Genomic DNA, 11,815 nt, shown 5'->3' on the forward strand with positions numbered 1-11,815 from the left:
GTTAGTTTGACACACGAAACTCAAATGCTGCTAGTTCATGTTGGGAGGTCTGAAATACCCTATCAACTTTAACTGGTTACATTCTGGTATAGAACTTATACGATTCCTAAAGCAATTATTCCTGACATTTAGTTTTCCTCAAGATTACTACACAGAAAGGGAAGAAGAAGAGATTGGTCACTAGATTTGTCACTAAATTCTGTAAAATAATTTTTACCTCAAGTAGTCCCTGCTGTTTGTGTGTACATGTGTATGTACATGTGTATGTGATTAATCTTATTTCACCCAGAGCTCATGTGAGAATGTTCCAAAGATACAGATAGGATGAGTAGAAGTTGGAATTTCTTTTCTAAGAATCCAGTATTTACACTGCATACACTAAAGTGAGATGAAGCAGATGGCAAGATCTCTATTGTAAATGGCTACTGTGAAAACAGAGGACATCGGATTTTCCTTAGCTACTCGCTCTATCAAACTTTCTCTCCTGGGAAGGAGTTATGAGTCGTTCTTGAACACTAGCTGACAAAATGTGGACATTTGACCCTATGTCTGCCAATCAGACGTCCCCACTGAAAAAAGGTACAAAGGTGCAAAGGCAGACAACTGCACTGAGAAAGTAGGAAGTTCCCTGGGATTGGGGCTTTCTAAGCAGTTTTGGGAGAGAATCATGACTATGTTCTCAAATACCCAATTCTCTTTGTTTCTATCATTTTCTGAGTCTGGTTCTCTAGGCTTTCCTTCATTTCTGGAGCCATCCGATAGTCTTGGGGCAAATAGCCTCTATCTGTCAAGTTCACTAGACTTGACTTGCATTGTTTGCAACCAAGAATGCTAACTAATTTAGGAAGGAGTTGGTAATAGAAGAATAAGAATTAGTGTCTTAGTAAGAGTTACCCCAGAAGCAAAACTTGAGGCAACGATTTGTTAGTGGTTTATTTGCGAGTTAACTTCAGGAAGTTCTGGCAGAAAAGTGGGAAGGTGAGACGGAGGGAGGGAGGTGGTAAGCACCTCACAGCTGAGAGGAACAGGACCTCAGTCCTGCCGGGAGGAGACCTTCTGCTCCTGAGGGGTAAGAAAGCGGAAGTACTTATTCTCGAAGTTTCCTCTGTCAACGGCTGAGGGCATCTCCTACTTTTCCATACTTTCCAGCTCATAGAATGAGTAAAGGCTCTTGGTCGTAGAGCCACCAACGCTCACAGCGGGACACTTTCTGACCCTGTGGAATGAACGAGGACTAAGAGCTTGTACAGAGAGCGTTAACATTGTGATAGCTTTGTGATGTGTCAACTGGACTAGGCTGCAGTTCTCAGTTTTTCAGCAAACACTAATCCAGGTCTTGCTTTGGAGGTAATTTGTAGATGTAATCAAAGCTCCTAATTGTGTGTCTTTAAGTAAACAGAATTACCTTGAATAATCTGACTGAGACTGAGTCAATCAGGTGTAAATCTTAAAAGGAGGGCCGACATTTCTCTGAGGGAAAAGAAATTTTTCTTGTAACACCTTAGACCTGTTCCCATGGGGTTTCATCCTGCTGTGATCATCCTTTCCTGTGGATGAGAGTTTCAGCCTGTGTCATGGCTTTAAGGCCACCTCTTCCTAACTACCTGCTCTATTGATTTTAGACATTATTAGCCAATCTCCACAACTATGTTTATCTATTATCTATCAATCATCAATCTATCAATTATCTATCTATCTATCATCTATCATCATCATCTACCATCTATCATCATCTATATCTACCTATCCATCCATCTATCATCTGTCTATTACAAACACAAGACACACACACACACACACACACACACACACACACACACACACACACATCCTGTACAGGTTTCACATTTCTGGTTGAATTCTGACTAGTATAGACAATTTTGGTACCTGGAAGTGGGTGCTACCATGACAAATACATAAAAATGTGAGAGTAGCTTTGGGATCAAGTGGGTGGAGTCTGAAAGAAATTTGAGGTAAACTGAAATTATGATAGAGAATGATCAAATTGTCTTTAACAGATTGTAAGTAAAAAATATGGATTTCATAAGCCCTGCTGGTAAGGGCTCAGAAGGAAGTGAGGGGCATGCTATTAGAAATAGAATAGCAGAATTACTCTGCTAAGTAATGGCATACATTTGAGTGGAATTATCTTTTGCAGTTATGTGGAAAACAGTTTTCTCTGGCTGGTATCATAGGGGGAAGTCGGAGAGATTCAAATGCGAAGAAGGTTTTGATGCACTGTTGCCACATGCAAGGACCAGAGAGCAGATTTTATTGTTTTGCTAAGGCTGCCATAACAAAGAATTACAGACTGTGTGGCTTAAACAACAGAAATTTATCTTATCACAATCCTGGGGGCTAGAAGTCTGAGATCAAGGTATCAGCAAGCTTGGTTCCTTCTGAGGTCTCTTTCCTTAACCATCTCCCTTTGTCTTTACGTAATTTTTCCTCTGTATATATCTGTGTCCAATTTTTCTCTTATAAGAACACTGATTATGTTTGATTAAGACCCACCCATATGACCTCATTTTACCTTAATTACTTCTTTAAAGACCTTACCTCCAAATACAGTCACAGACTATGAGTTCGAATTTCAACATGTAAGATTTGGGTTTGGGGTGCAACTTAGCTAATAACAAACCTCTAGGAGCAGAGAGCCACTCCCAGCCTGTAGTCAGCAAGAAAACGGGGATGTCAGTCTTCACCTTCAAGGAGTTAGATTCTGTCCCAACAACCTAAATAAGTTCGGCAGGTGCCCTTCTCTAGAGTCTTCAAATAAGTGTGCAAGTTGACAAGCGCCTTATTTGGTCGCCTTCATGGACTTCTGACATACAGAATGGTGAAGTAGTATTTTCAACCACTAAGTGAGTAGTAATTTGCCTTGCACTGATAGAAAACTAATACAAACACCAAATACTCGTAGCCAGTCACAATTTCTTAAAACAAAAACAAAAACCTTGCAAAAGAAAGATTAAATGAAATAAACCACACTCCTCATACTGCACTTGATCCCAAACTCATAATTTTCCTCATTTTATTATCTATTTTATATTTCTCTATCCTTGGCTAGCACTTCTCTTCCAACATAAGTTTTATGACCACAAAAATTTCTCGAGACTCTGCCGGCTGACAGCTTCTCTCTCAGTAATATCTTTCAGGGTTATCCCTAAATAAAGCTGTGGTGTGGCAGCAGTCCATTTGGGCTCACATCAGCATATCGAATTGACCCATCCAGGAACCAGGACTAAATCTCCTGCCTTGTCTCTCATTTGGTTGTCGGCAATCCCCCACAGGGTTATAGATGTGAGCTAAAGGATAAGCGTCAGGAAGGGAGATGTAGGTGGTAGGACATGTTGGTTACCTATTTGCATAATTTATTCATACCCTCTAGAATTGGTTGGGCTCAATAACAAATGTGCTATTTCATCATAGGATAGGTGTTACTATGCTGGATCGAATATATGATTTGGTGAATGTGATAATATCTAGCTCTTGATGGACATCTCTTATTACATGGTCACTTGATATCATATGTTCTGTTGTCTAGTCTCTAGTATGGCCCCAAAGCATATAAGGAGCTGCTTTACAAATGGTGATTAGTTCTTTGCTGAAGATGGCATGGCCTTGCTCCAATACCTAGGGCTATGATGCAAGTGTCTCTGTAGCTTGCCAGAGATTGGACATGATTTATGTATCTACTAAAATCACTTCCTGCACCATAGAATCTGCTAGGTTGCTTGTGACTGGCTACTAGTATATAGTGTTTGTATTGCTGCAGACCCACCGCATTCTGGGCTATATTTAAAACTGACAGGATTACTAAATTGGAGAGTTGTTAGTGGCCGTAAAGTCTCTAGAAAAAAAACGATAGAAGTCTATCAAATACAAGGTCACAATGTGAAAGCCAGAAACTATTTTTTTTTTTTGTCACATTTCAAGAAATTCATATCTCCCGTTTGTATTGCTGCAGACCCACCTCGCTCTGGGCTATATTTAAAACTGGCAGCTTTCTGAGTCCCTTAATACATGGGTGAATCAGCATCCTCAAGTGTGAGATGCATTGTTTCCAAAATCCAAGGAGGATGATTGATCTTATCAACACCCCACTTTTTACCAGCTGTGGTGAATTAGAGTACAAGTGAAGAGATAATAATTGATTTTGTAAAAGCTCTTCACAGGAAATAAATGAAGTTAACGATAATTATAAGGATTACTAAATTGGAGAGTTGTTAGTGGCCGTTAAGTCTCTAGAAAAAAAAACAATAGAAGTCTATCAAATATAAGGTCACAATGTGAAAGTCAGAAACTATTTTTTTTTGTCACATTTCAAGAAATTCATATCTCCTTTAGCCAAAGTACAGAATGTATTGAAAACCAGGCTAGAGATTTGATACTATGAGAGAGTGGAAAAGAAGCTAAAATCCTGGTAAATTCTTCTGTATTTATTTCTGGGGCCCTGATAAAGGAGGACCAGAATACTGAGCCCAGATATAGACATTTGAGAGGATGCAGTTGAGAATCTTGAACCCTGTGGGCCAGCAGGGCCAAATACCTTCTCTTTATCTTGATAGCCCCCAATCATCTAAAAATATGCAAAAGATTCACCCAAGATAGATGGCTCTCAAAATGATGTTCTCCTCACTATCTACTCCTACTTCCCCTAATTGCTTCGAGATCAATCCTATAGGTCAAGTCTCAGCATGGTGGTCGGGAAAATAGTGTTCCTTCTAGGGGAAGAAAGGGGTTATTCAACGTACAGCAACAGACTTGGCTAATATGTTATCGACATGACCTGGGCAAACCTGTCTGGGAATGGATCTTGAAGGTACTGGTTTAGGGAGAACATGATACATGCCTGAAGAATGGTGACTCTGCTTACATGGCCACAATCAAGTAACAAGAAAACAAAGCAAAAAACTCATCCATTACATCTACAGAAATTTATCTATTTTGCTTGCGTGTTTGCATCTATTTTTCTGCCAGATTTGCGAGTCTGCTTTCCTAAAAGATTGTTAAGTCCTTTGAGGTCCAGAAAGCAATCATGGTTGACCTGCCACTTACTTTCTATACCTTCAATAAATATGCATTTAATAAGTGATTAAGGAATGATACATGAGAAAAGCCTATCTTTATTCTGATTTGCACCAATTATTCCTGAAAGTAGATGTTTTGCATTTTGAGCTACTCTAAGAGAGTAATATTAACAAGATTCTTAAAGGAAACATTGCACTAATTCGATTGGCAATGCCAAAATTTTCATGAAAGTTGTAAGTTTTGACTCTTATTGTAAGAATATCAGATGATCAAAAAGAGGGCGCAAACAGAACTACACGCGAGTAAAGTGTCACTCTTAAAAAAAAAAAAAAAAGGAAAATACTCCTAGATTCTAGAGATAATTGATGGCTTGGTAAAATCCACCTGGCCAGTTCGCTTTCTTCGTTCTACAAACACTGAATAGCATATTTTCGTATAAACTCAGAGCCAAAGTGTAAGACTAAACTCTGAAATGCCTGCGATTACTCGTGTGGGCAGGGAATGCTATGATTGGCTAAGTTTCAAGTTTGAGTGTCTGTGTAGACAGAGCAATGCCAAAAGTTATTAGATCAGAGCCAACCTCCTCCAACATCTCAGAGGAGCACTGAACTAGGGGCTCTAGGATTCTTCATTTGGTTTTACCATTAAACCTGCTTCCTTTTCTACCTTCCTTGCCTTCAGAGACCTCCCTGCCCTTGAAAATAGGAACTGTCACTTCCATCCTGATCTCTGCCCATCCTATTCCCATCCTACCTCCTACTCCCAGGCCTACAAGCTGCTTCTTGAGATGAGTCTACAAAAGAAAAAAAATATTTGTGAATAAGCTAAGTTGGAAGTGTTCATTCATACAAACCTCCTGATTGTAGGCTTCTAGCTTTTTTGAATGTTTTACAGTCGGCGTATACAATTTAACATACCTTGTTTCTTTTCTTAAAAAAATAAAATAAAACCACGGTACCAAATTAAAAGTTCTCACTTCTGCCATGAAACTTATGATGTCATCAAAATCCATTACATTTTTAAGCTCCTTTAACATAGTTAAAATGCATTTTCCTTTCCTCTCAGAGTCTGTTTATACCTGACTCCAGAATTACTTTCATTAGGGAGATACATGTTTTATATCTTGTAATAAACATTTCTCCAGTTCAATCCAAAATGTCTTTCAAATATAGAAAATTTAACTATGAGTTCCTTCTTTATTGAGTAACTCAGATAATGTTTGAAAACTTTGGCTGACTTTTCTCTTCATCATTCAAATATTGAAACTCTTAAAAAAGAGTTAATTCAAAAAAAGGAATCTCAGCTTCTTTAATCAGGAGTGACAGGACCTGCCACTGTTAAAGATGATGCAAAAATACATTAGAACTTTCAAAAATCCAATGAATTAAAATACTTCTTTATTAGATTTAACATAAATCAGATTTATTTTTTATTCCTCTTAAACTTTGAAATGCTATAAAAATAATTTTAACTATCTCAATTCATTTTTTCCTAAACTCTTATGCCATGAACTAAATGCAGTTGTTCGAGTTTTATTAGAGATAAAGCTGCTACAATGGAGCTTTGGCCTTCCAAATTTTATAGTAGTTATATCGGGATATTTTAAAGGTGAACTCTCTACATTAACTTAAAAGAAACAAAAATGATTTAAAAATACTTTCTTGGATTAATTTTATTTTTTCTACAAATAAATTATGGTTTTCAATAACTATAAATAAGGAAAATAAATTTAATAATTTCATAGTTTTATTATACAAATTTATTATGTTTTCCAAGTGTTATCACAGACATATAAATGATGAAATTGTATATATTTAAAGTACACAACATGATGATTTTATGTACATATTCATTCTAATATGGTTACCATGATCGTTAATTAAGATATTTATCGCCTCATATACTTAACTACTTTTTTCTGTGTGTGATGAGAACACTTAAGATTTACTCTCAGCAGATTTCAAGTACACAATACTGTATAACTATAGTCATCATGACATACATTATATACTCAGAAGTTATTTGTTTTAAGTAAAAGTTTGTACTCTTTGGCCTATATCTCCTCATTTCCTATGCACAATCTCTGGCAATCACCATTCTATTTTCTATTAACAAAAATACATTTTTTTTTTAAGATTCCACACAAAAGTGATGTTATACAGTATTTATCTGTCTCTATCTGGCTTATTTCAATCAACACAATGCCCTCCAGTTTCATCCACTTTGTCTTGAATGGCAGAATGCCCATTTTTATAGCTAAATAATAGTTCTTTGTAGATACACAAAATTTTATTTATTCATCTGTTAACAGTCACTTTGACATTATTATGAATAATGCCTCAGTGAACTTGGAGTACAGAGATCATTTACTTTAAATATATACCCAGAAGTGAGATTGTTAGATCGTATCATAGTTTCATTTTCAATTTTTGAGAAAATTGCCATACTGTTTTAAAAAACATACCACTTTACATTGCCACCAGTAGCATACAAGAGTCCCCTTTCTCCACACCCTTACTAATATTTTTGTCTCTTGTCTTTTTATAATAACCATCCTATTGGGTGGAAGGTGATATTTTCTTGTTGTTTTGATTTGAATTTCCCTGATGATTAGTGATGTTGATCATTTTTTTAGGTACCTATTGTCCATTTGTGTTTTCTTTGGAAAACATGTCTATTCAGGTCCTTTGACCATTTTTAATGGTATTATTTGTATTTTTGCTATTGAATTGCATGATTTTCTTATATATTTTGGATATTAATCTCTTATCAGATATATGTACAGGTCTTTCACTTCTTTGTTTACATTTATTCCTAAGTATTTTATTGTTTTCAGTGTTATTTTAAATGAGATTAAAAAAATTCTCTTTCATGTAGTCTTTGTCCATGTATAAAAATACAACTAATTTTTGTATGTTGATTTTGTATCCAGCAACTTTACCGAATTTGTTTATTTGCTCTAAAAGATTTTTGACGGAGTCTTTAGAATTTCTACACATAGGATCATGTTATCTGCAAACAGAGACAATTTTACTTCTTTCTACCTGATTTGAATGACTTTTATTTCTTTCTCGCCTAACTGCTCTGGTGAGAACTTCCAGTACTATGTTGATTAGGAGTCGCTTGAGTAGGCATCCTTGCCTTATTCCTGATTTTAGAGGAAAATGTTTTAGCTTTTCACCATTATGATATTACCTCTTCTCTTGCCATAGCTGGCCTTTATTATGTTGTGGTACATTCCTGTATACTTCATTTGTTAATAGTTTTTATCATTAAAGGATATTGAAGTTTGTCAAATGCTTTCTCTGTATCTTTTGAGATAATTATATGATTTTATCCTTTATTCTATTAATGTAATATATCACATTTATTGATTTGTAAATGTTGAACAATTTTTGCGTCCCTCCACAGGTATTTTTCTGCCTTTTCATGGTAGCACAGAGGTTTTCCATGGCTATTCTAATTGGTTAATAGTTTATTCATTGTGTTTGCTTCTTTTTATGGGAGAGAGGGGTCCCCCATCTTGATGTCACCTGTCACAGTACATGTTTAGAAATAGCCTCTCATAACAGAAAAAAGAGATTTGGTTAATTTATTTTTATTAAACCTATAAAATTATTGTAGGAAATTATGTGCTCTCATCATACAATGACAAAATATTTGAGGTCTTTACGTAATTAATAACTTCATGTTTAATAACAACATATTATTTTTATTAGTAGACATTATTGAAACAATGTATTTTTTAGATGAAAATGAACTATGTCATATCTAAATAATACTTGAGCTATTTTCTAAAGTTTTACATGTTTTTCATAATGATAAGGAGAAGAGTTCATTTACTTCTAATGAGAAGAGGGGATAAAAAAGAATCTGAATTTTAGAAGTTCACCAATTCAAGAAAAGTTGAAACTAGCTAGTTTAATAAAGAGATTGGTTCATTTTTTTTCCTGTGTAGTACAAAGTTTATGTAGAAAACATATATTCAGTAGCATAGACTAGGATATCCAGAAGTTGTATGAGAACTTTGAAAATATAAAATAAAGACATTGTGGTATCTTTTTTTTTTAGGCGAGGCAACTCTTGGTTGCTCTTACAGACTGCAAGGACCTTTCAGCTTACAATCCCTGATTTTTTTATTTTTTATGCCTACAGCACCTGGTCTTCCTAGGTGGTCTCCCATCCAAGTACTAACCAGCCCCGACCCTGCTTAGCTTCTTAGATCAGACAGGATCAGGCTTGTACAAGGTAGCATGGCCGTAAACTAAAATAATGGCACTGGCAAGAAAGAGCAGGTAGTTTCTCCTTCATGACCAACTACGTTAGGAACCAAGATACTAATGTCAGGAGCCTCGGTAGAATGCCCGGGCCCCTGAAAGGCATGCTAAATTGGGCACTTTCCCCTGGAATCACATACATTAAGATTAAGTCACTAGGGAGATAGGACATCATGGTATTTCGTAAGGATGATTATAGTAGCAATGCTTTGGAGTTTGATGTTCTGAGAGTAGAATTTTCTAAATGATGTTTTCCAGCTTCTTTTAGTTTATAGGCATTCAAACTGATGCTAAAACAGATAATTATGGCAGATTTTATAAATTATCTTAATCTCTTTCTAAGGAAGCTCTAGAGACTATAGGGAGGCAGCATTCCATGTTAAATATGAACTCACTGAAATATCACAATTCAAATAAGTCACTTCTATAATTTGCACTGAAAATGTCTTTCTCTCTTTTATTTGGGATTATTTAGTCTGTTTTTACACAAATTCTCACTGATTTAAAATAATCTTCACAAAAAATTAATTTCCAAGACTAAATAAAATTAAAAGAGTTGGTACCTGTTCATGAGCTGATTAAATTTAACATTTCACCATACATATGTTCATTGAGAATTCCTTAAAATGAGGTATTGAATTTACCTGGAAATCAGCTTTTCTTTTATTAAATTAATTTATTTTTAATTCTTCAATGTTACCATATATTTGACCCCTTTTACCCCATCTACCTTCCCTCTCACTGCCCCCTACCCTCTGAGAAATCAGCTTTTCACAATGAGTACTTATTTGCTTTTTTCTCTGCTATGATCTTTTGTTGTCTCTGCCTTCATGTCATGTGCTTGGGTGACTGTAGAGGGAATGAATAATGGCATCTCACATTTGCAGCACTCCACTGAAGACATCTCCATGTCACCCCAGCCTTCCAAATGTGTACCTCTATGTTGACCTAAGTAGCTTTCCTTGGGACAAGGAGCCAGCATGGTGACAGACTTTTATTTTGATGTTCTGGGACAAGGAGCCAGCATGGTGACAGACTTTTATTGGAGTCTTTCTTTTTCTTTCTTTCTTCCTTCCTTTCTTCCTTCCTTCTTTCCTTCCTTCCTTCCTTTCTTTTTCTTTTTCTTCTTTTTTGTTCATTTGCTTTTTTTTTTTAGAATGTTTTCTGTGGGTGGTAAGGAAACTTTTTCTTCTACTTTGTTCATTTGGTTTTTTTTAGAATGTTTTCTGTGGGTGGTAAGGAAAATGAACTTCCAAATTGCACTGAAGTCATTACTTATATATAGATTGGTGACATGGGTCCAATGTCTTAATTATTACAACAGTAAACAGTTCTCAGTGGATTAAGGTCTACTACCTCTAACCAGGTTCCAGTTTCTAGACTAATTCCAGTCATCCTTCTTTCTTGGACTATTTAATCCAAAGAGTCACTAAACATTTTTTGTACATAGTATAATGTTAGTTATGCCAGTACATATTTGTGATAAGCTGGGAAATTCTTATTAGTAACTGCTATCAGAATTTCTTTTAAAAAATCAAATGTATATATTCAAAGAATACACACCCACACACAATCTCTTGACAAGTGATTAAGAGTAGAAACTGAGATCTTCAGGGATCAGGAAGTTGATGGAAATATTCTAAATAAAATGTAAAAATAATATACCCATCAATCTAGAAGAAAAAGAGAAGGGGGTAGAGCTTCTCAGATGACAGAAGGCTGTATAGAATTTAAAGTAACTCCACCCATTATTCCTGAGATATTGAATGAAGTTCCAAACATAGGATTGTTTGTTATGAGTAGGCGTGACTGTTTACATGTGTTGTATGTTTATGGTTGTATATGTAAATCAGTGATGGGGCTGTGTATCTACTGTACTAACACAAGACAAAAGGACGCACAGAATGGCATCTAAGGACCTAAGTGTGAGCAGCTTCCAGAAACTGTGAGGAAGGTTCTGGACAATTACAGACTGTAAAATTGTGTTTCAGGTCAGGTTTAACCAGGTCTTCAAGGATCAGAAGGGTTCAAGATAACTCATGTATCACTAATAAATAAATGAAGAACGATTCCCTGGAAAGAACAGAACTGGGAGTCAACCTTTGGTTCTGACTTTTATCCTGATTTAGGAGAAATAAACATTATATAAATTGTAAAATGAGAACAGTTTTTGGACTAGAGTAAGCCAAAAAGATTCTTCCTCTATTCTGAGACCATGAAGACATTCTCCTATATTTTCTCCTATTAGCTATGTGATTTTCTCTTTCACATGTATATATTTATTCCATCTGGTTTATTTTTGGATGTGGTGTAAGGAAGATACCCAAATCTATTTTTTTCTTATAATGAGTTGATCTTGCCAATATCATTTAAAAATAATGCATCTTTTTCACAATGATTTGTGATGCCACTCCCCTATATGCTTTCCACACAACCATGAATTAGTTGAAATCTCATTATCTGATGGCCCTTCTTATGATCTCATTGTGGATTTATAGCTTTTA

General features: G+C 35.6%; 1 pseudogene; it reads right to left on the reverse strand.

Moving 5' to 3' along the window:
- Positions 1–9,180: 9,180 nt before the first annotated feature.
- LOC112476847 lies at positions 9,181–9,299 on the reverse strand (annotated as a pseudogene).
- Between the last annotated feature and the right edge of the window lie 2,516 nt (positions 9,300–11,815).

Source organism: Pteropus alecto, unplaced genomic scaffold (assembly GCF_000325575.1).
Source record: "Pteropus alecto unplaced genomic scaffold, ASM32557v1 scaffold81, whole genome shotgun sequence".
In the NCBI taxonomy this organism is placed as follows: domain Eukaryota; kingdom Metazoa; phylum Chordata; class Mammalia; order Chiroptera; family Pteropodidae; genus Pteropus; species Pteropus alecto.